Source organism: Paroedura picta, chromosome 2 (assembly GCF_049243985.1).
Source record: "Paroedura picta isolate Pp20150507F chromosome 2, Ppicta_v3.0, whole genome shotgun sequence".
Taxonomy (NCBI): Eukaryota; Metazoa; Chordata; class Lepidosauria; order Squamata; family Gekkonidae; genus Paroedura; species Paroedura picta.
In genome coordinates, this window is record NC_135370.1 from 55,258,447 (window position 1) to 55,283,227 (window position 24,781).

At 43.2% G+C, this 24,781-nt stretch overlaps 1 long non-coding RNA gene across 1 annotated transcript in view; it reads left to right on the forward strand.

Annotated features, from left to right (window-relative positions):
* LOC143828669 (uncharacterized) overlaps positions 1-3,155 on the forward strand; it is a 40,483-nt gene extending 37,328 nt beyond the window's left edge. Inside the window, exon 5 of the long non-coding RNA XR_013227819.1 lies at positions 3,098-3,155. This is a non-coding gene — a long non-coding RNA (uncharacterized LOC143828669). The remainder of the gene's footprint in view (positions 1-3,097) is intronic.
* Positions 3,156-24,781: the final 21,626 nt, after the last annotated feature.

A 24,781-nucleotide genomic window follows, 5' to 3' on the forward strand; every position in this document is an offset into this window, starting at 1 on the left:
TAATCAGTGGCCATGGGGGGGTCAACATGACCATATATGGTCATATCACCCAATAAATAACAAAATTTTTAAAATACATTAAAATTAATTACTCTAAAAGAGAGTTACTGTGACAAGATCATTGAGAATAAGGGGCCAAAACTTGGTGGTGAGCATCAACTTTGCTGAAAGCTCCAAGTTAAAATTGTGGCACCTCCAGCTAAAAAGGTTAGGTAGAAGGTGACATAGAAGACCACTACCTGAAGAAAGTGCTCCCAGTCAGAACACAGTACTGATTCTGTCAGACTAATGGTCTGACTCATTTTAAAACACCTGCATGTATTGATACCCAATCCTAGTACAACCTTCCTATCACTCCAGTATTCCACTGTATCTCTTTGTTAAATAATTTCTTTAATACACTGGGTGTGGTTAGGACAGAACATTGAAAACATTGAAAACAAATTTTGAAGTTTCTTCTCAGATGAACTATCCAAAGAAATTTTGAGGGACATCCCTCCCAAAAAGTCTAAAAAAATCTCAGGTGGGTAAGTGCATGAAATTCAAATCTCTCCTAATTCAAAGAATATTAACTGAAATTGACCGTAAGCAGCTTATACAACAATAGGAATCCAAAAATACCATGTTTTGACAGAAGCTAAAGAAGTTAACCTGAAATTTGATTTAAGGGCAGGGACATGTTTGTGCGCTGTCTAGACAAAGGCTGAACTTCCATTGATTTGGGTGGCCCTCAGTTTCACCATTTCCAGAATAGTTATGAGCCAATGGAAACATAAAGAAGCTAGGAGAGCTAACATTACTGTTTTCCTTTTATTTAATAGCTTCATGTTACAGTTTTACAAAGGAGCTGAAGACAAGAGTTTCTAGAAGCACACACACCCTTTCTCTTAATTCAGAGATTCACTTGTACAATGAAACTAGATGCTATTAACATAAATGACATCATCCAGACACTCCCATTGGAAGTGACATCACACTCCATAATCAACCCCCCCCCCACACAAGATAAATGATCCAGCAGCCTATTCTACTGGGCTGGGATAGGCATCTACTGCTTTGTCACCCCCTCTCTGTAATACATAAGACTATCAGCTAGCCTGTATCTGTGGCCCCAGATATAAGGCAGCATTGCTCTGCTGAATGCAGAGCACTTGTAATGGAAGCATGAGCAGTACAAAGACTACAGATAAACAGATGTGGCCAGAGGGAACAGCAGGCGTAAGAGGTTGGTGAAGAAAAGTCACCCAGCACATCTGCCTCAAAGACCCCAGCCAGGGAAAAGCCCTACCATTAGTTTTCAGTAGTGAACCAGAAGGCCAGCAGTGGTGAGGAGGCCAGGCATAAAATGGCAGAGGATTTGGCAGACATGATCATATAGGTATGCCTTGTCAAATACCCTGAGATCACCAATACTGATCATCTGGAGTACTGGTCAAGCAAGGCTGTCATCTGACCTGACCTCTCGTGCATGGCCATGAACCTGGAGTCCACCTAACACTCAACCACAAGCAAGGGACAGGAGTTCACAATCAGGAGGGTATAAAATGAGTCCTCAACCAAGGCACTCAGCATGAGCAGAGAGATGTGGTGACTTGGGTCCACATAACAGCCAAACGCAAGCAGGGTTGATCCACCCAACACCAAAAATCATCATCATCATCATCATCATTATTATTATTATTATATTTATTTCCCCCCACTCCCTGCAAGGCTCCTCTCCATCAGGGGAGAGGAGTTCACAATTAGAAGGGTATAGAATGTGTGCCTTCACAAGGCACTCAGTAGCTAACCCCTTTGCTTAGCATGACCATATAGGCTAAGGTGACCATATTTTAACATTGGTAAAGTGGGACACCATTGACCGGGGATTTGGTCTCTATGGAGCAACAAAAAGTTTCATAGAACACATTGCAAAAATAGTATTGTAATATATATATTTTTTAATTTCAACATAAGTACAATTTGCGAGGTACCCCCAGATGTCCCTCCAAAAGTGGGACAATCTGGTCACCTTAATATAGACAGGGTGACTCAGAGCTCTGAATCCCCCTTATTCCCAAACCCCAGCAGGAGAGAGGAATTAACAATCAGGAGGGAATAAATGGGTACGTTCTGCTAATCTGCTTTTCACAAGCCCCCTGGCCTCTCTCTGTAACTGCCAACAGGTGACAAAGGAGTGACAGCAGAGCTGAGTATATATATAGCATTCTGATCATATAGAGCAGAATGGGAACTCAATTATTGGCAGCCAGCAGTGCTGGTTAAACTTCAGAGGTCTCCTATTGGCATTTCCAAGACATTTCCATGCCTCCTGTTGCCTTGGAGTTTTGTAAACAGTTGATTTGAGTGGTGACAATCTGTCTGGAAATGTATCTGCTAAAGAACCACCACCAACAGCATCAAAGTTCATGAAATGTTCATGCCTGGTACCCTTCCACAAACATCACTTTGTGAATCACAAACTGCCCAAAAAACTTTTACATTTTTATTTTATTTATTTTTAGACTTTTACCCTGCAATTCCCCAAAAGTAAGGTGACCAGATTTTCCCACTTTTGGAGGGACATCTGGGGGTACCTGGCAAATTGTACTTATGTTGAAATTTTTTTTAAATGTATATTACAATACTATTTTTGTGTTCTATATGTTCTATGAAACTTTTTGTTGCTCCATATAGACCAATTTTTTAATCAAGAACCCAACACCCCCCCGGTCAATGGTGTCCCGCTTTACCAATGTTAAAATCTGGTCACTTTACCCAAAAGGGCTCACTTTGTCAGCCCTTTTTTTTTGTATGGGGTTGTAGCAGCACTTCAGAGGAGCCTGAATATGAATTATCCATATCTTTCTTTAGTTTATGTGTTACAACACTTCTTGGCAGATAGCAAGAATAGTGTGATTCTGCTTTCCACCCAGTTTTTGGATTGTTGTTCTGACGCAGTAGCCCAAGTCATTACTGTGAAAGCCTTAAACAGTTTATAGGCTGAGTATGTCCGGCTGTAGGTAGAAGCTTAAATGGAGATTATGAGCTCAGTTGCCCAGAGGAGGAACTGTTTCCTCCATGTATCAAATAAAGTTTTTGATTTTTTGTTCCACAGAATGTTTCCTCCCCAAAGCAAAATAGCATGTTTACCCCACATAATACTGAAAGATCGACTATAGGTTTACTTAAGGCATTTTTGAAGTTTCTCCTTTGGACAGTTCCTTCCCATACCGTATCCAAATCTGTTTATGAAACTCCCGTTGATTTCAAGAATATTCTGCTCTCTTACCCAGGTGAGTGATGTTGTTTGACAGACATAAGCCAGTCTGAGCAGCCAAAACTAGTTGTGTAGTACTCCGAATCCTGTAATCCGCAATGGAATTGTTCTGTGTTACGATTGCCAAGGGGGCAGCAGTTGAACCATATTTTCTGTTCATTATTAACAGAGACCTTTTCACATATAGTCTTAAGCAGTATGTGTTTGTGCGAGTGTGCATATTTTCATGGCTGCTTCGAGAAGAGCTCTGTATGTTAAGCTCTCTTGTGACATTTGTTTAGCAGATATATATTCTCATTCAGACGTTTCTGACACTTCTCTTTGATTAGCTCAATTCCTGTTGCTCTGATTGTAGTCTACAAGGCATCATGACATCTACTGAGAACCATGAGGGAATATACTTAAAGTGGCAGGAATGCAATTGATTGCCTAATATAGCATCAAGAGAATTGTTTGCAAGTGCAATATTTTCCCCTTGGGCTATTTTTTTATATTTATGCCTTGATTGACTGTTTTACTTCCTTATTTGGTACAGAGAGCAGCTTCCATGGACTGGACAGGAATTTATATGCATGCTTCATTGACATGATGCATCTTCCACACTGGCAGGTGCGTTCATATCTCGATAAACTCTTGACAGCTTGGTTTGTTGACAATCCTAATACATGATCCCTGAGGTAGAGATGTTAACATCTCATCAATTCAATGGCTCTTGCATACTGCTGTTCTTCTCATGAGATAAAAAAACCCCACAACTTTAGGAGAGCATTATTTATATCCAAGGAAAAAAAGGAGAAAGAACTTAACCCCCAAAATGAATTATGGAACAAAACAAAACAAAAAAATTCTCATGAGAGTCTGACTATCACAGAGTATGCAGAACACATACCTGCTTTGGGACTCCATGATCCTGGCCCCCCTCCCCCCTCCCCCTCTCTCACACCCACACAGATACACACACAGACACCTACTCTTCTCCCCATTCCCCTCTTGCCTTTTACACCTAACTGTATTTCCTGGTCCCTGTCTCCCTCAATCCTTACCTCCCCACACCTTTCCCCTCCATTCCCACCTTGACTCTCCCACCTACCTATTCTTCCTGGTTCACACACACACCTTGCTTACCTGTTGCAGCAGGAGTTCTGCGCCCCCCCCCCAAAAATGTGGCATCTCCCTGTTTCCCAGGCCTTCCCAGCTCTGTGGAGCTGTGGGAGAAGCCTGGGAGGTCAGGCACAATAGTGGCAGAGCCTCCCCAACCGCTCTCCTGAGAATGGGACAGGCCTGTGAAGCTAGGGGCCACAACAGCAGAGTGCCTGTGCAGAGGGCGAGACAGGACTGGGAGGCAAGGGACCATAGCAGTGGACCTTCCCCAACCTGCCCTACTCTCTGAAGAATGGGACAGGCCTGGGATGCTTGGCACCATTGTGGCAGAATTTCCCCAGCATGCCCTGCTCTCTGGAGGGCAGGACAGGCCTGGGAAGCTGGGCACCATGGCAGTAGAGCTTCCCCCAACCTGCTTTGCTCTGCTCTGCCTGGGCCAGGCAGCGGCCCCAACCAGCTTTAGGGGTTCCGTCTCTGACAGCTTTGTGGCCACAGCCTCCTCTGCTGGCGGCCTCCCCACATTTTCTGCCTGGGACGGAGCTACAGACATCACAGACATCACATTCATAACCATTTCCATCCCAGGGGCCTTGCCAGATGTGTTTCATATCAAAAATTCTATTTTCCCCATAAAACTCTTGGAACATTAGGTCGCGTGTTCATATTTTTAAAATCTTTTTGGTTCCTTCATTATTTATATCCTACATATTCCTTAACCAACCTCATAGAATAATATTCTTTATGAAATGGTGCAATGCTTCCAATTTCTCATATTTAATATTTACAGGGGTAGGGAAGAGAGCTGCCATTAGGGAGAGCTGCCATTAAGCTTGTTTGTTCCCCTTAATTTTCAGTGGTAAAAATTTCTGAAAATTCACTGATAAAACTGGAACCAAAACTATAGCCATTATGAGCAGAGCCAATGACTACATGCATGTATTTCTCTGTTCTTGGTCACAGTACATTGGATGTGCAATAGCTTAATGTGGGAGCAGACAACACTGAAAGATGATAGGTGTGAGGGGACATGGATGGTCTTTGATAATGAAAATTCCAATGAGAATATCCTAATGTAGTTAGACTGTCTTGGTAATTAATGAAGGCAGCACTCTGGTATAGTCACAGGTCATTACTCAAAGGTATGAAAACCATTTATCCCATCAGGCCGCAATAAGACTAAGTCACATGGTGATGCGTATGTTAGTATATTGGAGGCTACCCAGTGCCTCTATCGGGGAACCTGCAAATGTGATGGCTGACATAGAAAGGTAGCTTTAAAATATGGAAAATTGTATTGGTATGGTGAACACTTTAAAAACTTCTGCTGGTGGACCACCACTTATACCACTATTAGACAGAAAGATATACAGGATTCAAGTCTGTGGTAAAAGAAGGTTATTTATGCTGTGGTAGTTACAGACAAATCAAATTGCATTCAGGAGGCTGAGAGGAAACTCTACAGCATGACTTTCCACAGACTACTTCATACATTAAAGGCGAGTATACAAAATTCTGAGAAAACTTCCCATTGGAGTAAAGGAGCAGGCCTTCATGGACATTTCAATAAGAACTTTGACTTGGAGAATTCTGTTTATTAAGTAAGGTTCATATATGAGAAATCTTGCTACTCAAGTTGCTGAATGACTGGCTATAGGTATGGAACAGAACATTTGATCTTTAGTTCCTGTGTTTCAGTACTGAGGGATTTGGCATGTACATATGTCTCAAACAAGGCAGTCTGCCGTAGGGTCCTTCGCATGTTGATAGCCCCAGAGTTGTCATATGCACTGGGTTACAATTTTAGGGCAATTAAATCTCTCTGTGACAAGTGGCACTTAACCTTCACCAGGGCTGAATCTGCATGGAGTTTTTATTCTGATCCCAGGTTGATTCAGTCCCTGCCATCCACACTGAATGCGATTTCCATTTTGATTTTGGATAATTTAAATTTTCTCTCTGCAACAAGCATGATTGATCTGGAGTAACCTTACCTTTCCCCGTGATATCCTGGAGTGGATATAACCCTCCATATTTGAAAAATCGGCATGAGTAAAGGTGCAGCTCTCTGTTTTTCCTGAACTAACTTGCTGCCAAGCATCCAATGCTGTAGAAAAGCCATGATTGGGCAGGGCATCAGTTCAAAGGCTTCCTTGTTCCCAGATTGCAAGGCTTCCCTTAAAGGGGAAGCCCTAACTTCTCTCAGCTGAGATATGCTCTGCAGGAGCTCTGCAGGAGCTCTAAGAAGCCTATTTGGATGAACAGAGAACTTCAAGAGGAACTAAGAAAGAAAAGGAAAATATTCAGGATATGGAGGGAAGGACAGAGCTCTAAAGAAGAGTATCTACAGGTTACTAGGCACTGTAGATCAATCATCAGAAAGGCCAAAGCTGAGAGTGAACTAAGATTGGCCAGGGAAGCCCATTGTAACAAGAAAAGATTTTTCAGTTATGTAAGGAGCAAACGTAAAGTAAAGGAGGCAATAGGCCCACTGTTGGGTGCGGATGGACAAACTCTAATGGAAGATGCAGAGAAAGCAGAAAGATAGTGCCTATTTTACATCTGTTTTTTCCCACAGGTCAAAGGGTTTAGGCACATCTAGAGATGGCCATAGCCAACGGATAGTGTCTGGGTGGCAGGTTAACATGGATAGAGAGGTTGTCGAGAGGCATTTAGCTGCACTGGATGAGTTCAAATCCCCTGGGCCGGATGAAATGCACCCGAGAGTGCCCAAAGAACTTTCCAGAGAACTTGCACAGCCCTTGTCCATCATCTTCGGGACCTCTTTAAGGACTGGAGATGTCCCGGAGGACTAGAAGAGAGCAAACGTTATTCCGATCTTCAAAAAAGGGAGGAAGGATGACCCGGGAAACTACAGACCAGTGAGTCTGACCTCTGTTGTGGGGAAGATAATGGAGCAGATATTAAAGGGAGTGATCTGTAAACATCTGGAGGACAATTTGGTGATCCAAGGAAGTCAGCATGGATTTGTCTCCAACAGGTCTTGCCAGACCAACATTGTTTCCTTTTCTGACCAAGTAACAGGTTTGCTGGATCGTGGAAATTCGGTTGATGTTGTTTACTTGGATTTTAGTAAAGCTTTTGATAAGGTTCCCCATGATGTTCTGATGGATAAGTTGAAGGACTGCAATCTGGATTTTCAGATAGTTAGGTGGATAGGGAATTGGTTAGAGAACCGTACTCAAAGAGTTGTTGTCAATGGTGTTTCATCAGACTGGAGAGAGGTGAGTAGCGGGGTACCTCAGAGCTCGGTGCTCGGCCCATACTTTTTAACATATTTATTAATGATCTAGATGAGGAGGTGGAGGGACTACTCATCAAGTTTGCAGATGACACCAAATTGGGAGGACTGGCAAATACTCCAGAAGATAGAGACAGAGTTCAACGAGATCTGAACACAATGGAAAAATGGGCAATGAGAACAAGATGCAATTTAATTAAGGTAAGTGTAAAGTTCTGCATCTTGGTCAGAAAAATGAAAAGCATGTCTACTGGATGGGGGACACGCTTCTAGGTAACACTGTGTGTGAACGAGACCTTGGGGTACTTGTGGATTGTAAACTAAACATGAGCAGGCAGCGTGATGCAGCGGTAAAAAAGGCAAATGCCATTTTGGGCTGTATCAACAGGGGCATCACATCAAAATCACAAGATGTCATAGTCCCATTGTATACGGCACTGGTCAGACCACACCTGGAGTATTGTGTGCAGTTCTGGAGGTCTCACTTCAAGAAGGACATAGATAAAATTGAAAGAGTACAGAGGAGAGCGACGAAGATGATCTGGGGCCAAGGGACCAAGCCCTATGAAGATAGGTTGAGGGATTTGGGAATGTTAAGCCTTGAGAAAAGGAGGTTGAGAGAGGATATGATTGCCCTCTTTAAGTATTTGATAGGTTGTCATTTGGAGGAGGGCAGGATGCTGTTTCTGTTGGCTGCAGAGGAGAGGACATGCAGTGGGTTTAAACTACAAGTACAACGATATAGGCTAGATATCAGGAAAAAAAATTTCACAGAGTAGTTCAGCAGTGGAGTAGGCTGCCTAAAGAGGTGGTGAGCTCCCCCTCACTGGCAGTCTTCAAGCAAAGGTTGGATACACACTTTTCTTGGATGCTTTAGGATGCTTAGGGCTGATCCTGCATAGAGCAGGGGGTTGGACTAGATGGCCTGTATGGTCCCTTCCAACTCTATGATTCTATGCCTCAAGGATTTATTCCCCCTCCTCTGCTGTCTCCAATCCTCTCCCCTCTCCCCCTTCAAGAAAAGAAAGAGGCTCCTGCTGCACTTGGTTCCCCCCTTCTGAGCATCCCTAAACAGGTCCAGAACACTTTTCTGTTTCAATGGGGATGAATAGAGGAAGACCTGAGTTCAAATTGATCTGAATTCAGCAGGATCCACAATGGAATAAACAAAGTAAGTGCAGAATCAGCCCAGGTTTGAAGGGGGGGGGCACCTGTAAAGCTTATTCCTTTTTTTTGTAAAAAAAATACCTTAGGGGAAAGTAGTTCATTATCATTCATTTCTTCCCCAAGCTATCTGCACAGCAGCAAGTTTTTCTCTATGGATGGGACTGGATATTGCATTATATGAAAAGAACATGTGTATAACACTAAAGACTCAATGTGTAATTTCCCCCACCACTCCGTAATATACTAGGAAGCACCTTGAGCTGTGAGATAACAGGTTGTTTCTGTAAGTTAATGTATGTTTCTTCTTCAAATAATTTCATTATATATATATATATATATATATATATATATATATATATATATATATATATATATATATATATATATATATATATATATATATATATATATATAAAATTTTGATCCTATAGTTTTGCCTACATTAACTTGAAAGTGGTCCAGACCTCAAGGGAATTAGTTATCTATCTTCTATTAAGGACTTCAGCACTTGCTTCCTTTCGTCCCTATTAAAAGGCACGTTACATTTTTCTCCAAAAATTGGGAGTATATAAATGACTTCAGCCTGCCAGAGAATCTTTGGTGAAATAAATTAGGTTAATTGATTCTTCACTTCAATGTGGTGTTAAAGAATTATAAAATTGTTTAGCATTTGGCTGCCTGTCTAATTTTAAAGGTGGGAGAAAACTGGGGGGGGGGGGGAATCTAACACCTGACAAAAAATCCTTTGCATTAAGTTTTCTGCAGTGTATTCAGTTCTATGTATACTTGTGTTTCAGTTCCATTTTTACTCCAGTGTTACAGACAAACTTTAATACTTTCTCTTACACATTAGATACCTTAATATTTCATGCCATTAAAGGTTTATTGATTGACTGATACCTCAGTATAGCCATTGATACAAGATCCTGTATGCTGAAAGAACTCTATTACTCAAATGTGGGAAATTGTTGCATTTTGTTTTAATTAACATATTACTGAAAGTTCAGTTCACTGTATAATAAAGCTGGATATGAGGACGATAGACACTTGGCAGATTGTGCTTGTTCCTCTTTAACAATGATCGAAAGGAGTGTGTTGGGGTGGCATTTTTTTTTTCATCTTGTGGGTAAAAAGCTGTTTTGTATCATACTGCCCACAACTTTGGCAAATCATATATAACTGAACTAAGTTGTAGGATAAAAGAGAATGATAGCATGTCTTATTGGAGATATATCACTCCTTTGTGGATCTCTGGATCATAACTGTAACTACTGGGATAAGACATATGCCTCTGCAAGACTGTTTCTGCACTTGAAACTTTGCTGCCCCAGCTCCCGTGCAGGAGCACAAATCCAGGGTGAATGAGGTACCCTGGGCCAAATGTTCCCCCATGCAGGAGCAGAAGGAGGTCAAACTCCAGCCTGCAGCCTGGCATGAAGCCTCTGGTGTGGAAAAGGTCCAAATGATTTAATGATCTGTTTCTTCCCTGTCAGGCCTCCATTTTTCCTTCACTCCATCACTACTAGCCAGTTTGGTGTAGTGGTTAGGAGTGCGGACTTCTAATCTGGCATGCCGGGTTCGATTCTGCGCTCCCCCACATGCAACCAGCTGGGTGACCTTGGGCTTGCCACGGAACTGATAAAACTGTTCTGACCGAGCAGTGATATCAGGGCTCTCTCAGCCTCACCCACCTCACAGGGTGTCTGTTGTGGGGAGAGGAATGGGAAGGCGACTGTAAGCCGCTTTGAGCCTCCTTCGGGTAGGGAAAAGCGGCATATAAGAACCAACTCTTCTTCTTCTTCTTCTTCTACTTGTGGTGGAACAGGCCTGCAATCCCTTTTCTACCCTGACCACTCTCAAAGGTTCCCAACTCCTAGAGAGGCTTCTCTCTTTCTCTCTCTGGCCACCACCTGACCATTGTATTCAATTGCCCACTAGTAGGGTCAGGACTCCCAGCTTCCCATTACAATTCTGAGACTTGGCTTCTGTGTCCTCTGCTGCCCATCACTTGGCTGCCATGGGGACAATTTACTACCAAGTGCACCCCTAGAGGAATAGCTGCTCGCCCAACTACCAGCTTTCCTTCTCTTTCAATAGCATGCCCAAGATGATGGAGGACAGAGAACCACTACCAGCATCCAAATTTATATAGTATTTATTAAAAGGAAGTGTTTACAAGCATACTTTTAACACAGTACCAGATTGAGCAAGGAATCAAAAGAACTGGGTAAAAATGAAAATCCTTTACCTTAATAAGTTTACATTACCTTGCAGTTTCCCTCAGCTTTCCATGTTGAGCATATGGCAAATGGCTGCAAAGCAAAACAAAGACCTCCTCCTAGCTGCAAGGAGATTTTTAAAAATCATATTTGTTTCTCCACACACTTCCCAAGGCCCCCATACTCTTCCTCATTCTGAAGTAAAATTTCCTTCCTAAAATAAAATATTGTTCCCTTATAGACTGAGCTGCCCTTGCAGCATGGTTTCTTTGTTATAAAATCAAATTGACTGTCCCACCTGTTTCTGATAGATCATTTGGCTTTAACACAGCCCTAGAACTGTTTGGGAAGGTGTAAAAGCTCTCTTTTCTTAAGAAAACCCTTTTCAGAATGGCACTAGGATTTTTGTTATCAGCCAACAACCCAAACCATTTATTTTACATAGAGGGAAGGGTAGCTGGATTGAGGAACTGAAGTTTTGTTATACAAATCCATTTATTTTATAGCTAGAAGTTCTTAGTTACAGGCTTTTGAGAGGTTTCTAAACTATTCTTAGATTATTTTTTTCACCGAGAGGCTTTTGGTTATTGTGTTAACCGAAAAGACATTTGTTTTTCCTTTGGCTTTGTGAGTTACTCTCAGCTGTTTCTGACCAATGAGAACACTTGGAGCTGCTTATTGCTCAAATTCTTTGGCTTAGTGAGGATTCTGAATTCTTCATTTACTTGTTGCAGTTACTTAAGACCTTAGAATGTTTCTGTTCTCATGCTGCCCATCATAATACCAGTTTCTCCACCCACTGCCCAGGTCAAGCTGGGCCACTTCCTGTAGATCTTGCAGAATTCCTTCCAGGAGATTATAATTGGAGGCTGCCCAGTCTGGAGTTCTCCAAGTATCTATTTGCTTCTTGGGGGAAGGGGGAGAGCTTGACCATTCCACTGTCTTTAAAGGTAAAGGTATCCCCTGTGCAAGCACGGAGTCATGTCTGACCCTTGGGGTGATGTCCTCCAGCGTTTTCATGGCAGACTCAATACATAGTGGCTTGCCAGTGCCTTCCCCAGTCATTACCGTTTACCCCCCAGCAAGCTGGGTACTCATTTTACCGACCTTGGAAGGATGGAAGGCTGAGTCAACCTTGAGCCGGCTGCTGGGATTGAACTCCCAGCCTTATGGACAGACAGCTTCAGACAGCATTTCTGCCACTTACCACTGTGCGCCACAAGAGGCTCCACTGTCTTTAGATAGACCTATTTGAATGAATGTGAGCAACTGGACTGACTTCCCTCTTCCTGCCTGATCTCTGCTCACAGAAGAGAGGGGGAAATATTAAAATGCTCATTTCAAATCTCCACTGGGAAAAATTATTTCTTCACCCTACTGCTTTGTATTTATTATCCAATGTATAGTAGTTTGTTTTTTTTAAATCCACAACCTTCATTTCTATCTAAATCTCCTTATGTTTGATATCCATGGTGAATTAGCATTCCTATTTTCTTATTACCTCATCTATTGCTCGAGTGTGTGGGCACTTTATCTCATTAACACTTCAAACAATATAAAAGTATTCATGTTTTGTTTCAAAGCACTCCCATTTTCTGTGCTTTAGGGCTGAAGTTGTACAGATGATGTTTTAACATCCACTTAAGCATTAAATGTCAGGTTTCCCACCGGGAAAGATGGGACAGAAAAGGAACTCCACGCCTCTTACATATTTTGTAACTGAGAGAGAATGCACTTGCCGTGTGACTTTTCAGACTCAAAGTGTATTAGGTAGGAAAACTTTATGTACCTCAGAAAGGTTGAAAGAAGCTTTTTAATTTATTTCAGCGGCATTTGCATGCAATTCTTATTTCAAGGTTGAAACCCAGAATTTGTAGAAATCCTTCACAGTATTACTCTGACTTAACTCATTGATTTAAATACCTGCAACTTGTCATTAGCGCTCAAGGAGGCAATCAGGGAAAGTAACACAGATTTCTTCCTTGAAGAGGTGTTGCCCATGATTCTTAGACAGCATTTCGAACTTTTGTGAGAATAGAGGTGGAAGAAAGCACACTTTGAAAAGCTCAATAAGGGAAAGAAATCAAGCACATTTGTAGCACCTGCTTTCTATGCCTTTTTGTTTCTACCTTATGTCCTTGACAGCCAGATCAATGCCCAAAGCAGGATCTTAGGGGCCAAAATTACACATATCAGGGCCTCCCCATGCTAGCACAGAACAGACACATAATTTGGGTACTTCAATATTTGGGAACATAAGTCTTAATATATCAGTGTCCAGAGCAACACTCAAGGAAAATGAAGTCTAAAAGACTCTTAAAAACAAAGTGTTTTTTAAAAAAATAAAGCCAAATTGATCTCAGCAATAAGGCAGAACAAAAAAATTACAGAAAGGAAAAATGTTAAGTAAATAGAACACAAAACTTTAACTAAACTGCTTACCTACTGGGAAATAAAAGGGGGGAATGAGACATAAGAACTCGCTCTTGGACTGAAGAGGAGTTGTTGTTCTCAGCAGCAAAGAATCAGCATCAGGACCTGAAACTGACCAGGCAGGGGAAGAAGACATGGAGACAGGTCCATGAACTAGAGAAAAGAGGGCCAGCTAGGAGGCTGGGGTACAGGATGAGTGGGGCTGAGGAATAACTCTTTATACCCTGAAAATAAGCAGAGATGGGAATGTTGACATTGGAATGTGGGAATAATTAAAAGATATTTTGATGATGTTGTTGTTGTTGTTATGTGCGAAGTCGTGTCCGACCCATCGCGACCCCATGGACAATGATCCTCCAGGCCTTCCTGTCCTCTATCATTCCCCGGAGTCCATTTAAGTTTGCACCTACTGCTTCAGTGACTCCATCCATCCACCTCATTCTCTGTCGTCCCCTTCTTCTTTTGCCCTCGATCTCTCCCAGCATTAGGCTCTTCTCCAGGGAGTCCTTCCTTCTCATGAGGTGGCCAAAATATTTGAGTTTCATCTTCAGGATCTGGCCTTCTAAAGAGCAGTCAGGGCTGATCTCCTCTAGGACTGACTGGTTTGTTCGCCTTGCAGTCCAAGGGACTCGCAAGAGTCTTCTCCAGCACCAGAGTTCAAAAGCCTCAATTCTTTGACGCTCGGCCTTCCTTATGGTCCAACTTTCGCAGCCATACATTGCAACTGGGAAGACCATAGCCTTGACTAAACGCACTTTTGTTGGCAGGGTGATGTCTCTGCTTTTTAGGATGCTGTCTAGATTTGCCATAGCTTTCCTCCCCAGGAGCAAGCGTCTTTTAATTTCTTTGCTGCAGTCCCCATCTGCAGTGATCTTGGAGCCCAGGAAAATAAAATCTGTCACTATCTCCATTTCTTCCCCTTCTATTTGCCAGGAATTGAGAGGGCCGGATGCCATGATCTTTGTTTTCTTGATGTTGAGTTTCAAGCCAACTTTGGCACTCTCCTCCTTCACCCGCATCAACAGGCTCTTTAGTTCCTCTTCACTTTCTGCCATTAGAGTGGTATCATCTGCATATCTGAGGTTGTTGATATTTCTCCCTGCAATCTTGATCCCAATTTGTGACTCCTCTAATCCCGCATTTCTCATGATGTGCTCTGCATACAAATTAAATAGGCAAGGCGACAGTATACAGCCTTGCCGAACTCCTTTCTCAATTTTGAACCAGTCAGTGATTCCATGTTCAGTTCTCACTGTTGCTTCTTGACCTGCATATAAATTTCTCAAGAGACAAATAAGATGCTCTGGTATTCCCATCTCTTTAAGAACTTGCCACAATTTGTTGTGCTCCACACAATCAAAGGCTTTAGCATAGTCAATGAAGCAGAAGTAGACGTTCTTCTGGTACTCCCTAGCTTTCTCCATGATCCAGCGTATGTTGGCAATTTGATCTCTAGTTCCTCTGCCTCTTCGAAATCCTGCCTGTACTTCTGGAAGTTCTCGGTCCACATATTGCTGGAGCCTAGCTTGTAGGATTTTGAGCATAACTTTGCTAGCATGAGAAATTAGTGCGATGGTGCGGTAGTTTGAACATTCTTTGGCATTGCCCTTCTTTGGGATTGGAATGTAAACTGACCTTTTCCAATCCTGTGGCCATTGTTGAGTTTTCCAAATTTGCTGGCATATTGAGTGTAGCACTTTTACTGCATCGTCCTTTAAGATTTTGAATAGTTCAACTGGAATGCTGTCACTACCACTAGCTTTATTGTTGCTCAGACTTCCTAAGGCCCATTTGACTTCACATTCCAGGATGTCTGGCTCCAGGTCAGTAACTACCCCATTGTGGTCATCAGGGATGTTAAGCTCGCTCTTGTATAGTTCTTCTGTATAATTTTGCCACCTTTGTTTGATCTCTTCTGCTTCTGTGAGGTCCCTACCATTTTGGTCCCTTATCATACCCATCTTTGCATTAAACGTTCTCTTTATAGCTCCAATTTTCTTGAAAAGATCTCTGGTCCCCCCCATTCTATTGTTTTCTTCTATTTGTTTGCACTGTTCATTTAAGAAGGCATTCTTATCTCTTCTAGCTTTTCTCTGGAATTCTGCATTCAATTGGCTGTATCTTTCTCTTTCTCCCTTGCTTTTCACTTCCCTTCTCTCCTTAGCTATTTGTAAAGCTTCCTCAGACAGCCATTTTGATTTCTTGCATTTCTTTTTCTTTGGGATGGTTTTAGTTGCTACCTCTTGTACAATGTTGCGAACCTCCGTCCATAGTTCTTCAGGCACTCTGTCTATCAGATCTAATTCCTTAAATCTATTTGTCACCTCCACTGTGTATTCGTCAGGGATATGATTTAGTTCATACCTGAGTGGCCTAGTGCTTTTCCCTACTTTCTTCAATTTAAGCCTAAATTTTGCAACAAGAAGTTCATGATCTGAACCACAATCAGCTCCTGGTCTTGTTTTTATTGACTGGATAGAACTTTTCCATCTTTGGCTGCAGAGCACATAGTCAATCTGATTTCTGTGTTGACCGTCTGGTGATGTCCATGTGTAGAGTCGTCTCTTGGGTTGCTGGAAAAGAGTGTTTGCTATGACCATTGTATTCTCTTGACAAAATTCTACCAGCCTGTGCCTTGCTTCATTTTGTACTCCAAGGCCAAACTTGCCTGTTATCCCGGTTATCTTTTGGCTTCCTACTTTAGCATTCCAATCCCCCATGATGATAAGCACATCATTTTTGGGCGTTGCTTCTAGAAGGTGTTGTAGGGCTTCATAGAACTGATCAACTTCATCCTCTTCAGCAGCAGTGGTTGGGGCGTAGACCTGGATCACTGTGATGTTGAATGGTTTGCCTTGGATTCGAACTGAGATCATTCTGTCATTTTGGGGATTGTATCCCAAGACTGCTTTTCCTACTCTCTTATTGATTATGAATGCTACTCCATTTCTTCTGCGAGATTCTTGTCCACAGTAGTATACCTGATGGTCATCTGAATTAAATTCACCCATTCCTGTCCATTTTAGTTCACTGATTCCTAAAATGTCGATGTTCAGTCTTCTCATTTCTTGTTTAACCACATCCAGCTTGCCTTGATTCATGGATCTGACGTTCCAGGTTCCTATGGAATAAAAATCTTTACAGCATCGGACTGTCTTTTCGCCACCAGTTACTTCCACAACTGAGCGTCCTTTCGGCTTTGGCCCAGCCGCTTCATTCATTCTGGCGCTACTCGTACTAGCCGTCTGCTCATCCCCAGTAGCATATTGGACACCTTCCGACCTGAGGGGCTCATCTTCCAGCGTCATATCGTTATGCCTATTGGAACTGTCCATAGAGTTTTCATGGCAAAGATACTGGAGTGGTTTGCCATTGCCTTCTCCAGTGGATCACCTTTTGTCAGAGCTCTCAGCTATGACCTGTCCGTCTTGGGTGGCCCTGCACGGCATAGCTCATAGCTTCACTGAACTACGCAAGCCCCCTTGCCACAACAAGGCAGCGATCCTTGAAGGGGGATTTGATGATGAGCCAACCTTAAAAGAAATCATTTGCCTATACAGTAGGGAGACTGTCTGAAATGATTCCTTGGGGATATTTGGAAGTTAGGTGTGATGGATACTTGTCATGATTGGGGAAGTGCAGGAATTTTCCTCTCTATTTGTTGCTTATTGTTTTGGAGATGTGGGTTGTCAATTCTGATCAAATTATCTGGGAGGAGGTTCTGGCAGGGGAGAATGGCCCTTGAATGAATTCTTCTTAGGGTGGGTATTTGCATGACTGACAGAGGAGCTGCCCTGCACTCCTTTCTGCCTTAGTGTGACTAACTGCCCATTCATTCATTCATTCATTCATTCATTCATTCATTCATTCATTCATTCATTCATTCATTCATTCATTCATTGAATTTATAGCCTGCCTTCGTCTGAAGACTCAAGGCAGATTTCATAAAAATATAAATTCCATAAAATCCCATAAAACCCCTTAACCTGTATAACTCCCAAGGTACCAAGATGACCAGGACCCTTCTATCTTCCACAGTCTTCTAACTAGGGGTGCACTAAAGGTTGTATAGCAGAGCCTGAGGGGGGCCAATTGTTCTTACTGGACTGGCCTCAACCATAGACCTGGTGGAAGGGCTCTGTTTTGCAGAACATGCTGGAACACGCTAGGTGCAGGGCAGGTTAGCTGCATGGGAATACAAGCGGAACCAGTTGTGGGCTAGTGCAGCATGGTCAAAGTCTAGCTCCCAGAGTGAACATAGTGTTTAGCAGCAGCAACTGGTTCATGAAAAAAATCTAGAAATCAGATTCAAAACACATTCTAAAGTGCAATACTTACCTGTCTTCCAATGGCTATTTCTCTGATGCTATTTTTTCACAGCTCAAAACCAGCTGTGTACATTAATATGTGGGCATCCCGCCATCACATAGACATACAGTTGGTAGCTTCAGCTGTTGCCCATTCAGTAATTAATGGACTGCTGGTACGGATGGGAATTATACCAGGTCCAGGTTTCTAGTACAGTCTGGGTGGCCCCAGAACTATATAGAGCAGGGGCAGCAAACGCTGGCAGGGGCTCATGGGAATTGTAGTCCATGGATATCTGGAGGACCACAGGTTGACTACCCCTGATATACAGCATCAAACCCAGCAGGAAGTAATGCAAAACAAAAACAAAACAAACAAACAAAAAACCTGGCCAAATAGGTCCTGGTTAGAACCCATCTTCTGACTGAAGAGCTATCTTCCACAGCTGCTTTGGAACACATTGTTTGCAGCTTGAAGAAGGAAAACTGATGGAGAAGAACAGAACTAGAAAGGAATCAGTCGCTGTTGTGTCTGCATGTATACTTGGAGAGCATTCTACCAAGTATTTCCTAATGCCTGCGAAAGTGAATGAGAGTTTGACAGGGATTGGGTTAAGTGCCATTACGACTTTTCACTACTTGTCTGGAACTCTCCCCATCTCAGGAGAGCGAGTTTGGTGTAGTGGTTAGGAGTGTGGACTTCTAATCTGGCATGCCAGGTTCGATTCTGCACTCCCCCACATGCAACCAGCCGGGTGACCTTGGGCCAGTCACAGCATTGATCAAGCTGTTCTGACCGAGCAGTGATATCAAGGCTCTCTCAGCCTTACGTGCCTCACAGGGTGTCTGTTGTGGGGAGAGGAAAGGGAAGGCAACTGTAAGCCGCTTTGAGACTCCTTTGGGTAGAGAAAAGCGGCATATAAGAACCAACTGTCCTTCTAAAGGTATCTGTCACCTGGCCAGCTACGATACATGGTAGGTCATGTTCAGTTTGCTAGGTTATAGATGTGAAATACATACATTAACTGTGGTATACAGTGAAATCCATAGATTAATACAAAGGGTGTTTAGTTACTTTTTGAAACATGGCTGTTAAGATATTTTTATTGTCAAAGAACATTTTTATTTGTATAAACTCAACAGGGTAAATGGAATATTATTCCATAAATTATTTTCATCTTTAATATTCATGGTTTTCTCAGAAAGCATTTCTGTCTCTATTGGTTGTTCTAGTTAGAATTTTTTTTTAAATCACAGATTTCAATGTATTCAGCAGCAGCTGTTCTGATAATTATTGTTGAATCAAAAGTGCTAAATGTTTCCCATTTCTGTGGGCAAAAATTTCAAATAATGACAGCACTTTAGCAGCATGAGGAAATGGTTCTGCGATGAAACACCCAAAGCATCTATTACGAAGCCTTACGGTCTGATTTCTGTGTCACTTTAGAGTTGGGAATTTATACTACGAAGTAAATTCTCACAAGTCCATAGAATTTATTCTGTAAAGGCTTCTGGCTTTCTAAAAAAAAAAGCTGTTTTGTTTTTGATCGGGAAAATTAAATCTGAAGTTGAGATTAAATATACAGTCATACAGTCATTAAATATTAGTATATTTACACAGGACCCTTCTTCACAAGCAAACCCTGGGACCATCTGATTCTGCTACTGTAGCTGGAACAGATACAAGAGATTTTAACCATGAAGTGCATAGCAAAATGGTCTTTCTGTTAGTCAGACCCCAGTAGGCCCCTGACAATCAGAAAAGGTCTGCAGGTCTACATTTATGGAATGCAGTGGTGGTGGAGAAATATTCTTCACTGCTATCACTGCCACGAAGTAGGCTTTATAATGAGTTCTGGCCTATGCCCTCTCTGTCTCTGCTCTAGCTTTAGACATATTCCCTGTGTTTTCATCATCGATAGCCCCTCAGGAAACCAAGGGGCTGCCTGAAAGGATAGGGCTGATTATCTCAATTGTCTGGGTCATTTCTCCATTCTAGAGGACATTGAAAGGAATGCTGACCACATTAGCAGCAAAATCCCCTAATGCCATATGAAACTGTACTGGATCCATCGGACATTAAGGTACATTATCTCAGTTAAATCCCTCCACCTCTGTGAAGTTGTGGTACCCCCTGTAAGTTTAAACACCAACTAGCAATGATCTGTCAGTGACAAGGTGGACCATCTTCAATCCTCCTATCTTCATATCACTTTGTTCCTACTCATAGAAGAATCCCAGACAAGGTGTATATGTACCTGGCCCATGGTTGCTATGGAGACCATGAAATCCCTTCCTTCCAACAAGGTAGCCCCAGCATGGAAGTTGAAGTCCCCCAAGACAACCAGTTTAGAAGTCCTTGGCACCATGTCCAAGAGTATTGCCACAAACTCAGGCAGGGGGACAGTTGGGCAGTGGAGTGGGCAGTACATCAACACAATCCCAATCTTGCCTCTCACTCACAGCACTAAATACACACTCTATAGCCCAGCAGAATCTTGGACAGGGAATCAAACCAGAAGGACAGAATCTCAATAATCTACAATACTACCCCCCCTCTCACTAGGCCAAAGCCTAGTCAATGAGTATAGAGTTGGGAGAGATTAACTCGTCTCCTTTCACCCAGCTAAAATGAGATGAAAAACCTGTGTGTATGTTACATAGGCCCAAAATCATAGTTTCCATTTCTTAGATTACCTTTTCTTACATTTTGTTAAAATAGTCCTTTAAACATATTTTAAAATAGTAAATACATAGATGTATTAGCAAAATGATTCCTATATTTATTTTATTTTTTTCCCTTTGCAACTTCCATCAAACTATTTCTTTGTATTTCAGAGTATTTTCATATTCCAGATGTGATTTTATTGTAGCATCTTCAGCTTTAATGCATCTCCTCCATCATCTTGAGTTTTTTTTCTCTTGGATTCATGTCATGCTCTGTCTCATCTAGAAGTGTGACTTCATGTCACCTATCCTTTACTGTGTGCTGAAAACTAGGGATGTGTAATTGGACTTGAGATAAACCTGAAAATACTCAAGTCAATTTATTTTATTTATATTTGTATTTATAGGCCACCCCACTGAGCCAGTCATCTCGGGATGGCTTATAAAAATATATAATAAAACTATATGTTGGATATTAACACAATAAAACATCTGTAAACCACTCCGCGGTTATTAAATAAAAGAGTAAGGGCAAGTTGGGAGGAGTTAGGGCGGGCTCTGTCCGGGATAAAAACTCAGAGGGGTGAATCAGGAGCCGCGAAGATGGCCTTCTCTCGCCCCCAGGAGCGGCCTCACCGCAGTGAGGCCGCTCCCGGGGGTGAGAGAATGCGTTCGCGACTTCGGGGAGGGTGGGGGGGCGGGAGCCGGCCTTCTCTCGCTCCCGGGAGAGGCCTCGCCACAGCAAGGCCGCTCCCGAGGGTGAGAGAACGCTGTTCAGCACTTCGGGGAGGGTGGGGGGGAACTGAGCCGGCCTTCTCTCACCCCCCGGGGCGGCCTCGGTGCGGTGATGCCGCTCCTGGGGCAGAGAGAAGACCGGCTCCTAGCGCCCATTTTATTCCAGAATAAAATGGGCTTTATGACTAGTTAAATATATATTTTAAAATAGCAGAAGCATTACAGTACAACATTACTTAAATTAGTTTGAAGCAGTATTAGTGAAGAAAGTAGGAGGAGTACCCAATTCCAGCAGGGAGGTTCATATCAATGATGATTTGGGTAAATTTTGGGCTTATTTGAACTGATTCACACATCCCATTAGATTAAATGAGCTAAATAATAGTAGTACAAATCAATTTGGCCTTGATTTGGCTGATTGAGAAAACCCCCAACAAATAGCTGATCCTGTGGGTCTGCTGTTTGATAAAGTCTTTGAATGTCTCCCCAGCAGAGTCCTTTGAAGCTGCAAAGATCAGGCTCTACATAGCCTCAGACAGGGTCTGCTGGGGAGAAAGACCTCACCAAACAGCTGATTCTGAGGATCTGTTGTTTGGCAGTGTCTTTAGATGTCTCCCTAGGAGATCCCTCAGAGCCTGCTCTCCACAGAATCAGACAGACCTGCTGACAAGTAACAGCCTGCCTTCCTTCCACACTTGCCTCCCCCCCCCCCCGCCAGCACAGAGCCCACAAACAGTTGATGATCAGCTGTTTGTAGGGCTCTGCACTGTGGAGGGAGGCATTGTAGGGGGGTGGGGGGTACTTTTTTTTGTCGCCGATTGGAGGATTTCAAGGGGATGATTGTTATGTTTTATAATGTTATGGGGTTTTACGTATTGGGGTTTTTATAATTGTTAGCCGCCACGAGCCCTTGTGGGATGGCGGGATAGAAAATTAAAAAAAAAAATTAAACAGACCTTGGTTTACAGAAGACAGACAGATGTAGCTTCTCAACATCATAGTATATCCGAATTCAGTTCCAAGAGTCAGATAGCAGCTAGACATAACTTAAAGGCATTTGGCGCACTACACCCCTTCTGCCCTGGATTTTTGCTCCTGCACAAGGCAGCCAGGGTGGCGAGGTTTCCTCATGCTGCATGGTGGTGTGGAACTTTTAAAAAATTTATAAGAACATGTGATTATGTTGTTATGCAATCTCATGTTCTTACAAATGAACAAAAATGCCCCAGACAGTTCTGCCATGCTGCACAGCATGGTAAAGCTGCCTGAAGCATTTTAAACATTCTAAACAACATAGTATTGCCAGCAAGGGTGGGGAGAAGATGGGCCAGTATGGCCTGTCTTTTCCCCTTCTGGATATCCCAGGCCCAACATACGCCCCAATGAGGCCCACAGCAAAAAAAAGAAAAAAAGAAAAAAAAGGAATGCAGATAAACTGTGGGCCTGAGTCACACCAGCTCTGGGACTTCCCCAGACCAGTGCAACCAGAAGCAGGCATTTGGCCTGTCCCAAGAAGAGTTGACCTAAATTCCTGGTGCGGAAAAGGTCCTGCTCCTGCAAACACTCCCCTTCTTTGAAGTACAGTCAATTGACTACTGCACCCTCTGACTTGCAGTTCCCTCCCTATCTTCCTTCTATGCTGTAACTAAGGCTTTGGCAAGAGGGGAGGTGAACTGGCCAGAAGATAACTCCCTGTTGCCAATTCAGGGGTGAGGGGCTATTGGTCTGGTACTTGGCTAAGGTGACCAGATTTCCGCTTTTGGCAGGACAGTCCCGATTTTGAACAAACTGTCCCACGTCCCACAGCATTTTTTAAAAGTCACAATTTTTGGAAAGAACGCATGACAAGCAGAGGGTGAAAGCCCTCTGGGGAGGCGAGCAGGGGAATTTTTGGAGACATTTGTTTTGCCTGACAACCGAGTATGGCCAGGGCCACCCCATCCCCTCACCCCGGCAGTTGCTCCCCCTGTCAGCAGGCGAGCCGTGGCGCCCCACGAAGCCCTCGCGGAGGGAAGCCTTTCCAGTGCGTCAGCAGCCAGGGCCCGGGGCACCTCTTGCAGCCTGAGAGGCAGAGGCCATTGCACAGCTGAGGGGTGGGAGTTTCCTCCACCTCCTACATGGAGGGTTTGGGGCTTGGGCTCCTCCTTGCCGAGGGCTGGGCAGCATATAAGAGCCAGCAGGGGGGGTACTTGTCCACCGCCAGGGAGCCTCCCTTTGTTTAGCTTCTTGCTCGCCACCAGAGACACCCCCGAGCACCATGCCACTGAGTCACCCTGCCGGCCTTGCCGCCACTTTCTTCCTGCTATTCGTGGCTGCTGCTGCCACCACAGAGTCAGTGAGTCCTGTGCCGAGCTTCTTCGGGCTGCGGCTTCCCAGCAGGAAAGAGGTGTGCATGCAGGACGGGGGCAAACTTGGAGAGTTGGGAGAGTGTGACAAAGTGCAGTGGGCCTTCGCAGTAATGGGTTTAAACTACAATGATATAGGCTAGATAGCAGGGGGGGGGAAATTCACAGTCAGAGTAGTTCAGCAGTGGAATAGGCTGCCTAAGGAGGTGGTGAGCTCCCCCTCACTGGCAGTCTTCAAGCAAAGGTTGGATACACACTTTTCTTGGATGCTTCAGGTTGCTTTGGGCTGATCCTGCATAGAGGAGGGGGTTGGACTAGATGGCCTGTATGGACCCTTGCAACTCTATGATTCTGTGATTCTGGGATGTGCTGCTTATGAAAGAGGGCATGGCTGGGGGGCTAGCTCTTCTTTATTGCTTGGGGGGAAGAAGGGGGGACCCTTAATTCCTCTTTAAGAAACTGCAAAGGGGCTGGACGTGTCTCCTCTCCTCCCCCAGATTTGGGGAGGTGTCCGTGATTTCAGGGGTCAGACTAGCCCCTCCGCATTCGAATTGAACTCTTTCACACAAGCTCGCTGCTTGCTTGTCTGCATTCTTCGAGGGGGCTTCTTAGACCCCCCCCCCTCTGGTCAGTGGTGTCCCGCTTTACCAATATTAAAATCTGGTCACCTTATACTTGGCTGCAGATTTATGTCTGGCTCCTCAGAGACTGTCTCCTCTTGCAGTGTCTCTGTAACTAGCTGTGGCTCTTTGTCAGGTCACCTGACTGCCGTTTCCTCAGAGGAGTCCTTGGCATCACTTTGCTTTGCTGGAGTTGTCACAACATGGACAACATGTGGTTACTTGGGATCATCTTTACACTAACTACAGAGCAATAGGGGAATGTTGGCAAATGTGCTGTCCTTCATATCCTCAAGCACGATCCTCAGCAGCTCCACCCTGTGAGACAGGGACTTTTGCTCATTAGCTCAAAGTACTCTTACTGTTTTTATGCCTAATTTCCTGCATTTTTATTTGATTTTTCCCATTCTCCACTGTTTCTTATATATTTCATAAATATATTTTATGTAAAAACTCATTAATAATTTGATTGAAAAGTGATGCCAGAGGTTATCCTCATTTTAATCAGATTTTTTTTAACAAATGTGATATATGAGCTCAGTTTGATGTTTATTTTAGGAAACAAAGCTCTCATTTAAACAATATAACAGAAATTAATTCTAAAACTTCTTCCAAATCAGAAAACTACAGAATTCTTTTCAAATAACCATTAATTTAGTATTCAATCCT